The following is a 12,532-nucleotide window of genomic DNA, read 5'->3' as shown; positions in this document are numbered from 1 at the left end:
CACTTCTCTTTCTGCTGACCTAAAAACTAATCTCAAATTGATCATGTGACTCTTTAAAATGCCATTCCACCCTCTTCCCATCACATTCATATTATGGGTAGTTCTTTCCTACAGCATATAATTTGCCTGCAATTATTCTGGCCTCAGATCATTTGAAGTCAGAAAGAGAAATTAGTGACCTATCAGACATTCTGTTCTGGCACCCACTGACTCACTTACTGCATCAGTCATTGATTGTAGTTTTTGAGTATTTATACACTTAGAATTGTGACCATTGAGCACACAATGTTGCACAGGTGACACAGGAAACAAAGATTTTCAAGACTGAATCTGTTTCAGGGCAATGGAAGCATCCAAGGAGCTTACCCTTACGATTGTTTAGTTTTTTATAATCATATTTACTATGAAAACTTTGCCAAAAATTAAATACAATCCTAATTGTAATCTAGTGTATGTTTACGCTCAGCAAACACTGTATTATAACAGGAAGATTATACGTCTTTCAAGTTAACCAGTTCAGATAGCAATACAGGCTTTTTTTCGAATGTGTTGATAATGACAACAGGAAACATAGGCCAATCTCATTATTGCCTTTAATGATAAAGAAGCATTTGTTGGCTTTTGATATACAGGTCTGTTCTTTTCTTCTGTGCTTTCATGTCTGTAAAACATCTTGCACTGACATTTATAGTTTGCTTGTAACTTACTACTTCAAGAGTACACATTTTATGTGCAAACAGCTGGAACCAATTATGCAGTCAGTGTTGCAAAGGCATACAATATTGTAAAAGTGAAATGTGTGCAGGTTAATTAGTCACCGTAGGAACACAAAGGTTTAACAATCATGATGCAGATTTTATTCAAAATTAAAATGATGCCATACACTTATGCATAGTAAATGGCCAGTATTTGGAAATTAGTTGTTATCCTCGTGTTTTGGGGAACAGAAGGGAGCTCCCTCTCGTGTTGTGTGTTCAGACTGTTCATCTATGATATCTTATCTGAAAGACTCCCAGTGAACACAAATTTTATGACTACGTTTCAATACCAAAAATTATAAACAAAACCATAGCACTTTCTGTATAATGGTTTATAATTGACAACAAAAAGGGCAGTGTTAGCAAACAGCGATGAGGATCCCAAATTGCTGACAAGTGCGTGATAAAAACCCTTTTTTTATTGAACAAACCACTTGCGAGAATCTATTGCCATTTACTGCTTCTGTTAAGCTAGCACCATGAGCACTTTTTTAAATGGCCTCACTTTACTGAGCAGAAACCCAGCAGCAGATCTATAATTTGCTAATTCATACCAACTTGCTCTAAAACATTGCCATTCTCAAGTCCAGGTTAGCTCTGATGATCTGCTATTATGTGAAAACTGGGCACTATCAATATGAAATCTCAGATTAGCTATAGGTTATTATATGATCTATATTCACTAAACATGACTGAATACATTGCTTTGATTTCACTGAAATATTGTGCATTTGCACATGATTCAATTCTTAATATTGAAGCCACCATGTTTCAATTTCCAAATGTAGTTTTTCAGTTGGGAATTACAATCATGCAAACCAAACATACATTCTAATTTAATTTGTTTGATGAAGAATCTTCAGACAGGGAAAATACAAAACCAGCATGCCTTATCTCTCACTCTCTGTACACAATATATATATTATGTATGTGTGCGTATATATATATAGTTAGGTCCATAAATATTTGGACAGAGACACAACTGTCTTAATTTTGGCTCTGTTCGCCACCACAATGGATTTTAAAGGAAACAAAGGAATATCAAGATGTGCCCCACCAGTTGTAGGGGCTCAAAAGTAATTGGACAGACTAACATAATCATTAATTAAACTGTGAGTTTCAATACTTGGTTGCAAATCCTTTGCAGTCAATGACTGCCTGAAGTCTAGAAGTCTGGAAGTATGGCCCCCACAGAGCCCTGATCTCAACATCATTGAATCTGTCTGGGATTACATGGAGAGAGAGAAGCAACTGAGGCTGCCTAAATCCACAGAAGAACTGTGGTTAGTTCTCCAAGATGTTTGGGCCAACCTACCTGCTGTTCTGAAGGCAAAGGTTGGTCACATCAAATATTGATTTGATGTAGATTTTTCTTCTGTTCACTCACTTAAATATAAATTCTATGAACATAGATAAATATATTCTATTAACATGTCTATTTTTGATAGCATTCTTACTTTACAGGAGAGCAACCAGACTTATTCCAGGTCTGAAGGGAATGTCCTACTGAGAGACTGAGGAACTGAACCTTTTCACCCTGGAACAGAGGAGACTACATGGGGACTTGATTCAAGTCTTCAAAATCATGAAAGGCATCGACCACATCAAACCAGAGGAGCTTTTCCAGATCAGCAGGGACACACGCACCCGGGGACACAAATTAAAATTGGGCTTCAAGGCATTCAAAACGGAAAACAGGAGACACTTCTTCAAACAGAGAGGCGTCACAATCTGGAACAAACTCCACAGCGATGTGTTAGAAGCTGAAAATTTGGGAACATTTAAAAATAAACTGGATAGGATCCTTGGATCACTTAGATATTAATGGACACCAAACAAGCACGATGGGTCGAATGGCCTCGTCTCGTTTGTAAACTTTCTTATGTTCTTATGTACAGCATTTCTGCCTGCCTAAAACATCTGCAAAGTCCTGTATATATATGTATGTATGCATGTGTATATACACCGATCAGCCATAACATTATGACCACCTGCCTAATATTGTGTAGGTCCCCCTTTCGCCGCCAAAACAGCCCTGAGCCATCGAGGCATGGACTCCACTAGACCTTTGAAGGTGTGCTGTGGTATCTGGCACCAAGACGTTAGCAGCAGATCCTTTAAGTCCTGTAAGTTGCGAGGTGAGACCTCCATGGATCAGACTTGTTTGTTCAGCACATCCCACAGATGCTCGATTGGATTGAGATCTGGGGAATTTGGAGGCCAAGTCAACACCTTGAACTCATGATTCATCAGACCAGGCCACCTTCTTCCATTGCTCCGTGGTCCAGTTCTGATGCTCACGTGCCCATTGTAGGCGCTTTCGTCAGCGGACAGGGGTCAGCATGGGCACCCTGACTGGTCTGCGGCTACGCAGCCCCATACGCAACAAACTGCGATGCACTGTGTGTTCTGACACCTTTCTATCAGAACCAGCATTAGGTTTTTCAGCGATTTGAGCTACAGTAGCTCATCTGTTGGATCAGACCACACGGGACAGCCTTCGCTCCCCACGTGCATCAGTGAGTCTTGGCCGCCCATGACCCTGTCGCCGGTTCACCGCTTTTCCTTCCTTGGACCACTTTTGATAGGTACTGACCACTGCAGACCGGGAACACCCCACAAGAGCTGCAGTTTTGGAGATGCTCTGACCCAGTCGTCTGGCCATCACAATTTGGCCCTTGTCAAAGTCGCTCAGATCCTTACGCTTGCCCATTTTTCCTGCTTCTAACACATCAACTTTGAGGACAAAATGTTCACTTGCTGCCTAATATATCCCACCCACTGACAGGTGCCATGATAACAAGATTATCAGTGTTATTCACTTCACCTGTCAGTGGTCATAATGTTATGGCTGATCGGTGTATATACATATATATTTCTCAGTCTCTCAGTTTCTGTCTCTATGTATAGATTTCCAGAAGATAAATCAAAAGTGAAGAAAAAAAAAATCTATATTATTATTTATTTCTTGGCAGACGCCCTTATCCAGAATGACTTACAAAATATAAGCGCAATACAAAGTGCAAAAATACAGTGCAATATCATACTCCATTTATAAAAACAGTACCCCCCCTTTGATACAATAATCACCTTCACCAGCAGACAAATTCACTACTGAAGATGTACTTTTTGGCTATGTTGGAGCCTTCCATTCACAGGAAATGAAGCTAATTGCACAATTTAATTAGCATCATTCTGGCTCCAGAACACATGCTGTTCATTAGCAAACATGGAAGAGACGTTGACATGCTACTTTTTTCAAATGCTTTGAACAGTCTGACATTCTTATTAATAGTTTGGAACATACAATTAAGATCACTTGTCAGGAAAGAAAAACAGTTAAAAAAAATGTAAAGGGACATAATGAGTGGTTTATGGCAGAAAATGAAAAACACCCACATTGACTGTATACTCATTAATATCACGAACAGGAAGCCTTTTTACAAACATCATGTATTACAATCAGACTTTTCTACACTTATAGGTGTCCATAATTATATATATATATACACACACACACACACACACACACACACACACATATATATACACACACAGACATATATATGTACACATCACCTTCAGCCTATATCAATTCACTGCTGGATGAAGGCCTCCCAAAGATTTTTCCAAAGATCTACCTCCCTTTTTCATGTCACACCTGGAAAGTTCTTTATTTAATCTTCCCATCTTCTATGTGGTTGTCTTCTTGGTATGTTTTAAACTCTTGGGAACCATTCAATATCGTCCACCTTTGATCTGTTCTTCTTGCAGTGTGGCCCAGTGCCATGACATTTTCACTCTGTCAATCATGTCACATATTTTGGTTTGTTCTCAGATCTGTACATTTATTTTTCTGATTATTCCAAGCATACATCTTTCTGTAGCAGTTTCATGATATATACTATAGTATACTAGATGGCCTTTCATTGAACCATAAGAAGTAATTGAATTTCAGAGAAGTTCCACAATTAAATAATCTCTGTTAACGTCAGTAACTTGTTATGTCTTGATAGTTTTAGCATAGGTCAGCTGGCTAGTTATAACAAAGGACTATTATCATGGAACAAACTGCAGACATGTCAGGTGCCCTCAGTGCCATGCATTGCTCTATTACAAACAGCAATTCCTAAGAGGCTCCAGGGACCACAGCAGATTAAACAGATGCATTTTTCAGCACCATTTCCCAGATTCTTCATACGCTTAGTGCCTTAGTACCTTATAAAAAGGATTATTTCCCCACTATTGAAGTGAGGTACACCATCAAATGTTTCACACATTAATCCATTAATACTCTCTGCAAAAAATTATAGCTGATCCTCTTTCATGTTTTCATGTTTCATGTAATCATGTTCAACATGGTCACATAAAAATAGAGAGATGTTAAAAGTGCCATGTTAAATGAAACACCGTAAAAGCTGCTGTACCACACAGGCAATATGTTTTTGATGAAAAATAATGCTATTTCAGCAACTTTTAATGTTTCAGAGGATGGTTACATATGAAAAATATATACCCAGTTAACAGGCCATTTTCTTAAGAATGGATTCATGACTAGTTATTCATCTATTCATCAACTGAAATGACGTGTACGGAGCCTTGCGGTTTCGGCTATAAACTCTTTAATAGTTACAAGGTCAGCAGTAGAATATGAGTGTTGCAGCAGCTGAGACATATCTTAGTTGTTTTGAAGTAACTGTAAGATACCCCTCTCAGTTTCTTAGGCTCACTGGAATGCTGGGAAATAGCCAGCCCTGAAAACGCTGTCCTATACGTGTTGACAAGGGCAACTCCATCACCAGAGAATACAACATCCCTTTGAAAATGTCTTCTCTGTATCTGCAAGTTAGAAATAGTTTTCGATATGACCAAGGCTTTAAGAACTTTCTGTAAATACAGGTGGTACATTCTGTTGAATATTTTCCCCTGGTCCAAAGACATGGTTCCAGCAATAAGCTCAAACGGTTGAGAGGCTGCGAGTATATCTCAATTAATAACAATACAGTCAAAGATGGATTGGCTGGTAATGCAGTAAAACTAGTCTGAAAGCACCTACCCTGCTATTCCTTAGGTGGTACACTACGGCTTTGAGGAAGAACCTATAATTGGGAATGTGCAATTAAACCCGTCTATATGTTCTTTATCCTGCAAAGCCTCCTTGCCTGGGAAGCAGAACCATCAGCCCTCTTGTACAGCTCAAGGAGGCTATCTTAGATCTCTAGCTTTTCTCAGAGAACTTCACCAGCATACCGGCTTCCTCCTCTGAGACCTACTGCAGGCCCTCGAGGAGCTAGTGTGACTGTTCAGACTATTCCACAGCTTAGACTGCTGCATCCCTACAGAGATAAGGACTATATAAGAGTTACACACAACACATCATATTGAGATTCCTCTGAGTGAAAAACAAACAAACAAAAAAAGCACAGCTCTTTTAATAGCAGTTCTACTTCTGTCAATATTTAAGTCCACAACATTTAAATGGTTCACTGAGGTAGCTGAGAAGAAGAAACACAAACAGAGAAAGAAAAAAAAAAACATAGGTTTCTTGCTTTGGAGTTTACCAACAACTTCCGTCAGATGAGAACCAGTTCCTTAGAGTACTAAGAATCTCTCGCTCAGTTGTATTGCTCCAGGGTTAGTTAATGTAGCACAGAAACGCATTAACAGTAGCCAAAAAAATCTTCAACACCGATGCAGCAGTAGTGCGACTCCTCCCTTTGCGTTTGAGAAGTTAAGCTGTCCACAGCCGCAGCCCTGGCAGGTTTTGTGGTGCATCAGGATGCCAGCCAGAGGCCGAAGTCTGTGCCATACCCTGCTGCCTCCCGCTACCGTGTTACTTCATTACTTCAAAATCCTGCTTTCAAGTGGTAGGACTGCTCTCTGTCATTTTTAAATAACTGTTACAAAGTTACAATCTTCTCAATTACTTTTTAACCTGGGACTGGTTGATGGTCTTCTTACTACTTGTTACCTCAGTCCGAGTTATTATTCTCTCACGATTCTGCAGAGAATCTGACTCAATAATAACTGCCGATTAGCATCAATTTTTTATGGTAGCAAACAGGTTGATGGGTGAACAGGTAAATAGATGGGTCGATCTTTAGGGGTGTTAACCGGATAGGCGCAGTGCAAAAAAAAACGGAGGTTGTAAAAAACAAATTGCATCGCGGCCAGGTGATACATTTGCACTGTCTCTTATGTCAGCTTGAGAGCAATGCAAATTACTTAAAGCACACTCTACAGGAGCCACATTTATAATACTGATGATCTCAGTAAACATCCGCTATGTGGCTCAAAAGTGAGGCGAGTTTGGAGAATATAAACCATTAGGCCAGAAAGTAAGATTAAAAATATGTTACAGAATGTGTCTGATACAGAGCACAAGTTTTAACTTAAGTTTTCTTTTAAGTTAATTTCCTTTCATCCAAATCTTCACACTTGCAGAACATTCTCTAAATACACGTTTGTGTATTTTTTATTCAAAAACTCAAATAATGAAAGAGGCTGACTTCACTTAAAAAAAAAAATGTTTTTTACATTTGACAGGATAGGCCTGAGAGAATGATTTCACTAATTAATATATTAGAAGAATACACTGACAATAAATGTATATAATTGAGTGACGCAGTTTTAAAATTAATAATAACTATTTATTATAGAAAGCATTTTGCATAATACTACATTATCCAAGGAACTTTGGATTCCAATACATTTTATGTATAAATCTCTTTCTGCATCCGTTAAATCACTGAACAAAGATTACAAAGATGCTCACCTGACCTTTCCAGCCAACAAAAACTTTGAATAGATCTCTCAATGTCATAGGGACGTTTAACAACCTAGCACTGACAAGGAAGTTGCAAGACTATTTTCATTAGATTTGTCTTTTGTTTTTATATATTTTTTGCCAAACCACACCGTTTAAGATTACAAATAATCTTAGCACAAAGAACTACACAGTATCAGGCAAATCGTATTATATCGGACAGGACTCTACTCTATGACCAAAATAATACAATCATAGAAGTGCAGGCTGAAATCCAACCCTTTTATAATTGTAATTATCCTCAAAATATAAAGGTCTTTGATCAGCAACACCCAAAATAGGGTATACTACCATCATCTCATATTCAGGCAGGATATTTAATACACTTTCAGCTTCTCAAAAGAGTCAGGTCTCATTTCCTCTTTATTAAGATTTAGGTCCTAGATTCTGACCACCATGCCACAGATCAATCAGATAAAAGGGATATTCAGTGCAATTGCAATTGTCAGTTCCATTTCCCTTTTCTCTTATAAGGGATTTCAAGAAACAAAACCAGAAAACATACATAGAGACAGTTTCAGTTCTAAAGGGTTTCAAGACACAGTTTTGATACGAAAAATAATAAAATTACACACTTCAGTCTGAGAGAAAGCAGCAAGTCTATTGAGACAACTGACTTTAAGACATTTAGCTGCACAGCTCTAACAATTAACCATCTTAAATTTGATTTTGTGAATCTCGGAGACTTCCTTTAGTAAACCAGAGGGAAAAACAATTCCCTGGAATGCCATTATATAAGAGGGAACGCCTTGACTTAATTTGAAAGATAAGATTGCTGATGTATTTATTACTGAGGAAAAAAACAAAAACAAAAAAACTAACAAATGAGAATCAAAATGAGCATTACCAATTCTACCCTTTTCCACATGTTAATCAGACAGCTAAAACCTGTGTAGGTGTCAACTTAAACACCTTGATTGTTGCTTAAGCACTAGTTTCATGGATTCAATTTTGCTGCAGTTACTCGAGAATGTCAAAAGTTCATGTTCTATGGCACTTCTGTTACTTTCAGGAAGAGCAAGTTAAAATAGCCTCCAAAATGACAACCATGTTCAGACTTAAAAATGCAAACTTCAGGAAAATGTTGTTAAATCCTTTGGGGATCCATAGAACTAAGTAAAGCTATTATATTGATATGTTTAAAGGAACCATTTAAGAGAATTACATTTAAATTGTAAATTGTAAATTGATCAAAATAAAAATAGAGCAGTTAGCATACAAAAGTTTCTGCCTAGTTTCTGCAAAAAAGTATGAAGTATGGACAAGAAAGACGGGTTATGAGTCATCTATATTATATTAAATGGTATAATAATTGAAGTAACTGAAGCAAACAGAGAAGAGAAACATAGTTTAGAGCTGAATCACCATTGTGTGTTTAATAACATGCATATAATAATGCATGATTGTATATGTTGCAGCTCTGGGTTGTTAGTTGTTATGCAGATCAGACTACTTTTATGTGCTGGACATCATATTCAATATAAGTACATGTTTGGTAATTATATTTCCAAAGGCAGCTATACATTAAAAAATAGTATGGAGACACATGTATCCAAAGCAAATACAGATTAGGGGGATGACATATGCATTGTTAGCAATGTCTTATACAGTTTAGTTTCCCTTGACATACAAGTAAATGGAAGCTGTACCACAGTGTTATTTATAAAACGTTAATAGATTATTGTACAAATATGTTCCCACCTTCTGCAAATTAAGTTTTATAAGGCAAAGGTGGTACATACAAGGGAAACCTGAAAATGATAACAACATAACAAAACTGTAGTATAAGCATACTAAAGCAAACCTGTTCTACTTCTGAACAGTTGTCATCTACATTTTACAAGAGTTGCTCACAATTTGTCCAGAAGTATGCCAGACTATTACAGATTAATGAGACAGAAAAAACATTTACAACATTAGCATTAACATTAAACATTCATACCATCAATCTTATCTTAGTGATTTTTGGTTTCATTTTCAAGCATATATTATTACTTTATTAATTTACCACAGAAATTAATTACTTAACACCCACGGAAGGTAGCTTATTGTTTCTAACCAATCCTCCTAGCAATATTCCTGGACTCCCAAAGCCTACTTTGTTCTGACAAAAGCTATTACATAAAGACTAATGATTAGCAAGATTTCTCAATAGTAAACACCATGCACAAATACATTATACAATTGAAAGTATTAGAGCCACAACTGCGTTACACTGAAAAACATTTTAGGTACACAGAAGAGGTTCAATAGATACAGCTGAGATTGAGAAATTCTTGGTAAAGATACAAAACTGTGACTGTCTGTATCCTAATATACATTTGACTCATTTTCAGGTACTCTTTTAGTACAAGAAAAGTAATTAAAAAAAAGACACGGATAGAAAGCAACCATGGGGTTTGAAAAAGCTGACGTAATCAATGTTCTACAGCAACTTGTATATATTTAACAACGTGATATGAACATTGATATGCTATTAAAGAGCAAGTTGTTAAAGGAACATACCTGTATTTCTAATTTCCTTATTTATATAGTTCTATCATGCAAAAAAGCACTGTGACACTTATTTCAATATGTATTTTGAACTGATAAATATTTGAAGTTTGTGGTGATATTTTTATACAGCAGTGGTGGAAAAATACAAACGTCATTATTGGCATGGGATCAACAACTCCTATTGATCAAAGTCTTATTGAAACGGAGCAATGCTCTGTGTAACACAGCGAGTTTCTCACTTCACAAGACAGACATTGTTGAAAAGCTTAATCTAGTCTAAGGCTGAAAGAAATGTCATCATATATACAGTTGTAATTAAAAATATTCACACCCTTCATCTGAAACAATGTTATTCATCAAGTTTAATAAATAGTTATAATTTGCCTATACTTACTTAAGTGATTTATGTTTTAAGACTTTGTCGAACTCTGATTCAGCTCAAAGCACAGTAAAGGTTTGTAAAGTATTTTGAATTCTAACCTTCAGCTGTGAAACCCTAAAAGAAAAAACTAACAAATTCTATATGATGCTTACAGATATGTATAAATCGCCAATATACATTATGAATATCATTTTAGGCTTTAAACCTGCAGAGAGGGAATAAAAATCAAAACACGTCCAGTGTAAGCCTCCACCTGGGAGTAGAGAACTTATCTTTAGCCTGGAAAATGCTGGTGTCGTACCGGGTTTTGTTACTAGACGACTGTGAGCAGGAATTCCCAGGAAGCAGCTCACAAGTGGTCAAGTTCCTCCGGGGCTTGGTGGGATGAAGTGAAATCCTTAGTCTGATGAACACCAGCGGTCCCTTGACACTAGTGAGGGCCAACTACTTGCCTATGGTGTTATCGGTAAGAGCTGCGTCAGGCGTCAATTGGACATGAATACCTTAGTGCCTGCCCTCAAAGCATGAGCCGGGAAAAGCAATGGGTGGCTTGACTGTGTACATAGTGGAGAATGGTGGTATGCCGTTTTGCTCCCTGTTGGGCTAGTCTGAAGGTCATAGTGACAAGTTAGGTTGAATACTAATATTCTATTGGTGGATATAATAGTCGAAAAATAATTCCAGATTCTCTCTCTATATAACACATATTACTTATTTAAATAAAATGCATTAATGTATACATATTTTAAAGTGAATCTGATTAAAATGTCAGTTTTACAATGGTTACATTAAGTAGGCAACAAATCAAGCATCAAACATCTGTTGCAAAAGCTGCAGTCTGGAGCTAATTTAACTGTACAGTCACCTTGTACACTTGACAAAACACTTGTTTTACAATTGATATTAAAAACAGGGGAAAAGCTAATTAGGCAGAACAGGCTTTTGTAAGTTCTTTTAGTAAATTAATTATGCATTAAGAATATGTAGGGTAAGATAACAAAAATCTCCCAGAGACATTTTTAACATATTGAAAAGATACCTCAGAACATTTTATACAGATATTTTGGTGACTGTACGATCCCAGTGTTTTCATCAGTGCAAGTAAAACTAACACCATCTGAAAGGTATACCATCAGGATCAAACTATCCTTAATTGGAGGAAACAGGCAAGGTGCTCCTGGTATTAACTGACAATGAGCTACCTATTTGCACCGAATGGGGATATGTTAAGAAGACTGTAATCATTTATTAATACCATTTTTATTTTTCTATTCATAAGGAAGCAGCTATTCCCCAGCAGAAGAAATATACAGAATTATTAAAATAAATTAGTAAATTGGCTCTGCAACGCCTACATAAGGAGAGACAAGTACAAATGAAGTATGGCATTCAAATTCAGCATGCACAAGCACTTAGCCTGTATACCCCTGAAAAGGAACAGAACGAAGCGTAATGTACCATATGTAAATGACCAGCAAAAATGTGTGAGCTTAGCTTAATGTTGATTATAAAAAGCACTTCAGTTAATGAAAGCTCTTGCTATTTTTCTAATTTGAGATTAGGGTTTGTTACTCTCATAAATTAGGAACAACGTGTTACACCATCAAACAGAGAACTACCATGATTTTATGATTTCATAATTCACACTTAATACTTTCTATTTTCTTGAAAACATCTGGAGAAGTTAAAGGGGAAACGGTAAATAAGGGGCTTGTGGAAGGGAGACAGGTTCGGTGAAGCAGGCTGTGGCCAAAGAGATCCCGATATTCTCCACACATTCTCCACTGGTCTGTGCAGAACAAGCCAATGAGGGACTATTTATGTCCTGACTCAACATGGACACAAAAGGATGCAAATAACAGCAGAGCAATTCCTTGTCTAAGGGATGTTAACATTCGCTTCATTAAATGTCCCCGCTGATGTGAGATGCAGTGACAGTGACCTATTTCTAGCCTGCAAAAAACATAGACCTACGTAAATAGGGAAATCATTTTGGTTTATTTTTCCACGGCATATTGTTGTTTTTTAAAGTATGGAAATCACAGTGGAACATCAAGGAGAAAACACTGG

General features: G+C 37.0%; 1 protein-coding gene across 1 annotated transcript in view; it reads right to left on the bottom strand.

Moving 5' to 3' along the window:
• Positions 1–12,532, bottom strand: part of ttc39c (tetratricopeptide repeat domain 39C) — a 35,958-nt gene that overhangs the window by 11,168 nt on the left and 12,258 nt on the right. The gene's annotated exons all lie outside the window — the stretch shown is intronic.

This window comes from Amia ocellicauda, chromosome 2 (genome assembly GCF_036373705.1).
Source record: "Amia ocellicauda isolate fAmiCal2 chromosome 2, fAmiCal2.hap1, whole genome shotgun sequence".
Classification (NCBI taxonomy): domain Eukaryota; kingdom Metazoa; phylum Chordata; class Actinopteri; order Amiiformes; family Amiidae; genus Amia; species Amia ocellicauda.
This window is presented reverse-complemented; position numbering and strand designations above follow the sequence as displayed.